At 40.2% G+C, this 7,190-nt stretch overlaps 1 pseudogene; it reads left to right on the top strand.

Annotated features, from left to right (window-relative positions):
- Positions 1-1,516: 1,516 nt before the first annotated feature.
- Positions 1,517-2,323, top strand: LOC102872046 (annotated as a pseudogene).
- The last annotated feature ends 4,867 nt before the right edge of the window (positions 2,324-7,190 follow it).

Genomic DNA, 7,190 nt, shown 5'->3' with positions numbered 1-7,190 from the left:
CTTTTTAATGCTATAAGCAATCATAGGTGGTGTTGGTATGTACGAGTGTATAAGTCAGTCAGGATCAGTCAAGTATCCTTCTAGTGAAAATACTTTAACTTCCTCTGAAATAAGGAGATTTAATGCCTAGCAGTATTATTATGAATGTAAGCATGCATTTATTAAGGATGTATAGGAGAAATGCTCTCCAATTTTAATAATAATTCCTAGCTATAAAGCACGCAAATTGGGACATTTGAATAATATTTTCTCTTATCAAGTTTTAATTTCTTCCTTAGTCTTATTTCTGTTTAGGTGATATTTACCATCATATACAACCTTTTAAGCAATATGAATATTATTAGATGAGTCACGTTTTCTGTCAGAGGCTACATAACCTTACTTTACTCACCAATTATCACTTTCAACTGTACAGAGATAAAATATAAATGTATGCCTCTCAGGAAATTACAATCTCCTTTAGTCCAGTAAAGTCATATACATATTCCATCCATTAATTAAAAGTGAGAGATCTACAAGTGAGATGATAAAGAATTAGAAATTATAATTTGGATTTAAATAATTTTATTCCTATATTCACAAGAAGACAAAGATTCTTACCACTAGATCAATTGCTAGCATCAGGATGGATGGTGAAGAGACTGAGATTATTCACAGCTTTACTTTGCTCAGCTCCACAGTCAACACTCTTGGCACCAGCAGCCAGGAAATAAAAAAAACGTATTGCTATGGGAAAGTCTGCGGTTATGGACCTCTCTAAAGTACTCAAGAGCAAAGGTGTCTCTCTGGAGACTAAGATGCGCCTGATAAAGGCCACGGTCTTTGCAATCACTTGTTATGCATCAGAAAGTTGGACAATGACTAGGGAAGATAGGAGGAGAATTGATGCCTTTGAGCTGTGGTGCTGGAGAAAAGTATTGAATGTACCCTGGACTGCCAAGAAAACAAACAGATTCATCCTGGAGAGGGTTAAACCAGGCTGCTCCTTGGAGGCAAGGATTCTGGGGCTTCGTCTGACATATTTTGGACATGTTGTAAGGAGGGTCCTTGGAAAGGGACATCATGCTTGGTAAGGTGGAGGGACAGCACAGGAGGGGAAGGCCCTCTATGAGGTGGATTGATTCAATGACTGGGGTAATCAGGATGGGTGTGTCAGAGGCAGTGAGATTGGCACAGGATAGAGCAGAGTTTAGGGCTGTTGTACATAGGGTCACTACGAGTCACAAACAACTCAGCGGCACATAACAACAACAGCAATATTCACTATAATCTTCTTTTGTTTCTAACTCACATAAGAAAATGTCATAAACTCAGTTACTACATATAAACCCAGGAATGGCAAATTAAGGAAGAATAGTGTCCTACAAAAAGGCCTGTTAGACTCATCAATGAAGAGATAGCCCTCTCTTTTTGAGCAGCTCCAACTGCATCCCTGAGACATGATGGTGAAGGTCGAGTGAACGGAGCTGGCCACATCAGGTGCCTCGTCACCAGGGCTGCGTTTAAGTCTGGTAAAATGGGTACTATTACCATCAATGAACCCTTCATTGGGAAAGCCATGACTATCTTTCAAGAGTGAGATCCCACCAAAATCATGTGGGATGATGTTGGTGCTAAATATATTGTGGTGTCCACTTGCTTCTTCACAAGCTTAGAGAAGTCAAGGGGTCACTTGAAGGGTGTTGCTAACTGGGCACCTTCTGTTGATGTCCAATGTTTGTGATGGGTGTGACCCATGAGAAGGATGACAACGCTTTCCAGATTGTCAGCAATGCGTCTTGCATTAGCAACTGTTTGGCTGCCCTGTCCAAAGCCATGTTTGATGATCTATCATGACAACCTCGTCATCACAGGACTCATGGCCATGGTCCATGCCGTCACTTCCACCTAGAAGATTTCTGAAAAGCTGTGATATGATAACTGTGGAGCTTCCCAGAACCTTATTCCTGCATCTACTGGTGCTGCCAATGCTGGTGACAAGGTCATCCCTGAGCTGAATGGGAAACTTACTGAAATGGCTTTCCATGGCACTACCTCAGCTGTGTCTGTTTTGAGTCTGACCTGCCATCTGGAGAAAGCTGCCAATTACAATGACATCAAGAAAGTAGTAAAGGCACCACAAGGGCCCTTAAAGGGCATCTGGGGATACAGTGAACACCAGGTTGGCTCTTGGGATTTCAACAGTGATACTTACTCTTCTAGTTTGGATGCTAGGACTGACACTTCTCTGAATGACCACTTTGTCAAACTTACTTTCTGTTATGGCAGTGAATTTGGCAATATGGTGGTCAAACTGGTGGTTCATATGTTCTTCAAAGAATGAAAGTCCCTTCGAATACCAGCCCTAGCAATAGTATTAGAACAGAGAGAGACTCTCAGCTGCTGGGGCATTCTTACCCTATCTCTATACTCCACATACTAGAATTTCACATCCTTGGCAGTTTCCATTCAGTACCCTTGAGAAAGGGGAGGGGCTTAGAGAGCCCATCTTGACGTGTATAATCAATAAAATACACTGTGCTCAGCCTTCTTCCCCCCCTAAAAAAGGAATAGCTGTCAATACAATTATTATTCAAATGTGCACACCAATCACGAAAGCCATAGATGAAGAACTTGACAATTTCTGCTATTTTTTTTCAGTCTGCAATTGATTGAACATTAATCAAGATAGATTAATAATTATTAGTGACTGAAATGTAAGCCAATTAAGAAAGACAGTTGGAAAATACAGCCATGATGATAGAAATTAGACAAGAGGTCTAATTACAAATTTTGAATAACCAGTGATTTAATCCTGGGCAATACCATTTTAAGAAAAGCAAACAACTATGATTCATAAGGACTACTTCCAGTGAACTACATAGGAGTTAGAATAAGCCCTTGTTTTTGTGTACCATAGCTTACCTTCCAGCTGGTTTTCAGAGGGAGTTAATTGAACAGGAGATTAGCCATCCTTCTCCCATGGAGTAGCTAGTGGATTCGAACCATGTGCCTTCAGAATTACAGCACAGATTCTTACAACTAAGCTCCCAAAGCCCCCTGCATTTGGAGCTTTAAGCATTCCTTTTCATATTCTACAACTTCCAATTTTCCTGAATTCATACTTCTTATACGTCCTGTTTCAATAGTAATGAATGTTCACAAATATTTCATCTCATTTGTTTAATTCTTCCTCTTTTACTCATTGGAGTAAACTTTTTTATACTCAATATCAGTTCTAAAAATAAGGCAGGCACTGACTGTGAAACATAACATGAAATACTCATGTATGAGTTTAAAATGATGGTGAAGAAAACAAAGACAAAAATCCAGGCAAAGACAGAAAAGAAAAATAAATTGTTGTTGTTGTTGTTGTTAGGTGCCGTTGAGCACTGTTCATAGAGTTCCCAGAGGCAAGCCATTTTGGAAGTGGATGCCACTCCTGCTTCCAAGCTTGTTTTAATCAGGGAGCTCCACCAAACACTGTCCACCATGGGTAACCATTATCATATTTGACACATCAGTGTCACAGTGTTTGGCCTCACAGCAACCATGAGTTACCTCTGTACAGCAAATGGACAGACTAGGGTAGTATGACCTAAAAGAATGTTTGCCAAAAACAATTTGAACCAGGCCTGAGTGCTACAGATTAAAATCATGGGCTTGGTAGCATAACTTTCTGTCCACTAGGCCAATCTAACTAACAAATAAATCCATAAATAAATAAAAGACTGAGAAGAGACTCTGAAACTTGTACTAGAATGCAGAGTGATCAAACAAAAGTCAGACATGTTGAAGTGAAGACATGAACAAAATATTTCAAAGAGAAACTCAACAAGACAAAAGTTTTATAAATGGGCAAAGAGCTGTTGCTAAAAAACCAAAAGGGGAAAAAATGTTCAAAAAGAGAAAATTAAAAATGAAAAGAAAAACATGCTCAACATTTCTAAAGTTGAAAGAGAACTAAAAATAAAAATTGACAAAGTATGGACAATACTTATGAATTTTAAAATGATGATAATTCTCTGTTAAGTATCCATGGCCTCTTCCCGCGGTTTTTCCAGGGTACCTTTGAAAGACACCTCTTCATTATTGTCTGAGGTGACTTCCCCTTGTGCGCCACTCCCAAGCTTCCCTTGGACTGAGGCTCAATGTCAAGAAGACAAAGATTCTCACCACTGGACCAATTGGCAGCGTCAGGATGGCTGGCGAAGAGATTGAGATTGTTCACAGCTTCAGTTTGCTCGGCTCCACAGTCATCACTCTTGGCACCAGCAGTCAGGAAATCAAAAAGTGTATTGCGATGGGAAAGTCTGCTGTTAGGGACCTCTCTAAAGTACTCAGGAGCAACAGTGTCTCTCTGGAGACTAAGGTGCACCTGATACAGGCCATGGTATTTGCAATCGCTTGTTATGCATCAGAGAGTTGGACAATGACTAGGGAGGACAGAAGGAGAGTGGATGCTTTTGAGCTGTGGTGCTGGAGAAGAGTACTGAATGTACCATGGACTGCCAGGAAAACAAACAGATTCATCTTGGAGAGGATTAAACCAAGCTACTCCTTGAGGCAAGGATTCTGGGGCTTTGTCTGACATACTTTGGACATGTTGCCAGGAGGGACGGGTCCTTGGAGAGGGACATCATGCTTGGGAGGGTGGAGGGACAGCGCAGGAGGGGAAGACCCTCTATGAGGTGGATTGATTCGGTGACTGGGGTAATCGGGATGGGTGTGTCAGAGGCAGTGCGGTTGGCGCAGGATAGAGCAGGGTTTAGGGCTGTTGTGCATAGGGTCGCTATGAGTTGCAAACGACTTGACGGCACATATCAACAACAAGTATCCATGGAGACAATACAATAACATTTATAATATATTAATAATGATGAATTATTTGCTTGATCACTGTTGTTTATCATATTACAAATGCTTAACACTAGTTCTATGAAGGTTCAAACATAGCATATTAATGTTCTCTTTTTGCTTGGATAGGAAAGTGTGTGTGTGTGTGTGTGTGAGAGAGAGAGAGAGAGAGAGAGAGAGAATATGTAAACTTAGCTTTTGTTTGCTTTGTTGTGTAGAAAAGGGGAATTTTGGTCAAGTATATATTTTTGGAATCTGCAGTGGAATTTACTCCCTAAACAACATGCCTCCAGAAATCCTATGAACTGTGATATATGTTGATAGTTGTAGAGGGGCTTCAGGCCTTTTGTTCATAGTATCACTATGAGTCATGCTTGACTCAAAGGCTGTCAGCACAACAACATATATTTTTGCATTTAGGATTCCATCAGAATAGATCCTCTTCTATTGACTTATCTCAAAATAGTGTCCAGAAAGTGATTCTTTCTTTTCTTCTTTAATTGATGTGAGGACAAATAATTTTTAGTAAAACATTTAATAATGGCTGTATTGTTGTTGCCCTTAATAATGTAAATTGTTGTCATTATATGCTGTCAAGTCATCTGCCACTCATAGTGACCCTTTATACAAAAGCTCTGAAGCCTGCACTCTCTTGATCCAGTCTCGTTGACTCTAACCCACCTAATACCATTACCCCAGTTTACTGTGTCAAGTTATCTCATCTGGGATCTTCCTCTCCTGCGTTATTCTCCCATCTTTCCAAGTATGATGTCCTTCTCCAAGGACCAGTCCCTCCTGACCACATGCCCAGAATATGTGAGATAGAGCTTCAAACTTCTAGCCTTTAAGTAGAGATTTGTTTTCAACCTCTCCAAGTTAGGCCTGTTTGTTCGCTTGTTGGTCCATGGTATGCTCAAGACTCTTCTCCAGCACCACAATGTAAAGGAATTGATTCTTCTTCTGTCACCTTTGTCATCGTCCAGCTCTCTGATGCATAGCAAGTTGTTGCAAAGACACTGGCTGGAATCAAGTTCACCTTAGTCTCTAGACTGACATCTTTTTCTCTCAGTATTTTGGAGAGGTGCGATTTTCCCAGTGCGATGTGTCTTTTGATTTCCTGACTACTGTTGCTGAACGTATTGATTGGGGAACAAAGCACTCCAAACTGTTAAAAAGCTCAGTCTCTTCTCCATCCATCATGGTGCTGCCAGTTTTCCAAGTGGTGAGAATCTTTGTCTTCACGACGTTAAATCCATATTGAGTATTACCGTTCTTAACCTTCGGCAGCTTCAAGTCTTCTTCATTTTCAGCAAACAAAGTTATGTAGTGTGCATAATGCAGGTGGTTGATGAGTCTTCTGCAAATCCTAATGCCACATTCCCCTTCTTAAAGTCCAGCCTCCCAAATTATCTGTTCCATATATAGACTGAAAAGGTGTATAGAAGACACATCCCTGATGCACTCATTTCCTGATTTTGAACCAGGAAAGACAAAGTATTATAATGAAATGTTCATGGAACTGAAGTCAGAAAATCAAAAGGGCTGAACTCACATGGAATTTCTTAAATAGAAGGAACTAAATAACAAATTCAAGACATGACTTGCAAAACTTAAGAATGCTATGAGCAGAATATGGAATAATCCAGGAAGCAGTAAAAGAAGATGGAAGGCGTACACAGTCAATTGACTACACTGAAAAATTTCAAGAAACAATAATCAAGAAGCAATGGTGATGAAGGAGGAGGTGCAGAATTGCTCTGAAAGACTTGGCAAAAATAAAGCCCCAGGAATTAATGGAATACTAATTGATATATTTCAACAAATCAACACTGCTCTGGACGTGCTCACCAGATTGTGTCAAGGAATCTGGAGGACAACTACCTGACCAACTGACTGGAAGAGATTCATATTTATTCCCATTCCAAAAAAGGTGACCTAACAGAGTCTGAAAATTATTGAACAAAATCACTAATATCACACACAGCAAAATCCTGCTTAAGATTTTTGAAAAATGACTAGAATAGTACATCAACAGAAAACTACTAGAAATACAAGCTTGGTTCACAAGAGGTCGTGGCACTATACACATTATCTCTAATGTCTTGGCCAGGATCTTGGCTGACAGAAAAATGTACCAGAGAAGTGTGTACAAATTATGCAAAGGCATTTGACTACATGGATCATAAGAAATTGTGGCTAACCTTGAGGAGAATGGGAATCCCAGAACATTTGATTGTGCTCATGTGAACCATGTACTAGGAGCAGGAGGTGAAAAAAGGAAGGAAGAGGAAGGGAGGAAGGGAAAGGAGGAAGAGAGGGAGGAAGGGAAGGAGTGAGGGAGAGAGGGAGGAAGG

This window comes from Elephantulus edwardii, unplaced genomic scaffold, assembly GCF_000299155.1.
Source record: "Elephantulus edwardii isolate Elephantulus edwardi_28Jun2011 unplaced genomic scaffold, EleEdw1.0 scaffold00098, whole genome shotgun sequence".
NCBI classification, from domain to species: Eukaryota; Metazoa; Chordata; class Mammalia; order Macroscelidea; family Macroscelididae; genus Elephantulus; species Elephantulus edwardii.
This window is presented reverse-complemented; position numbering and strand designations above follow the sequence as displayed.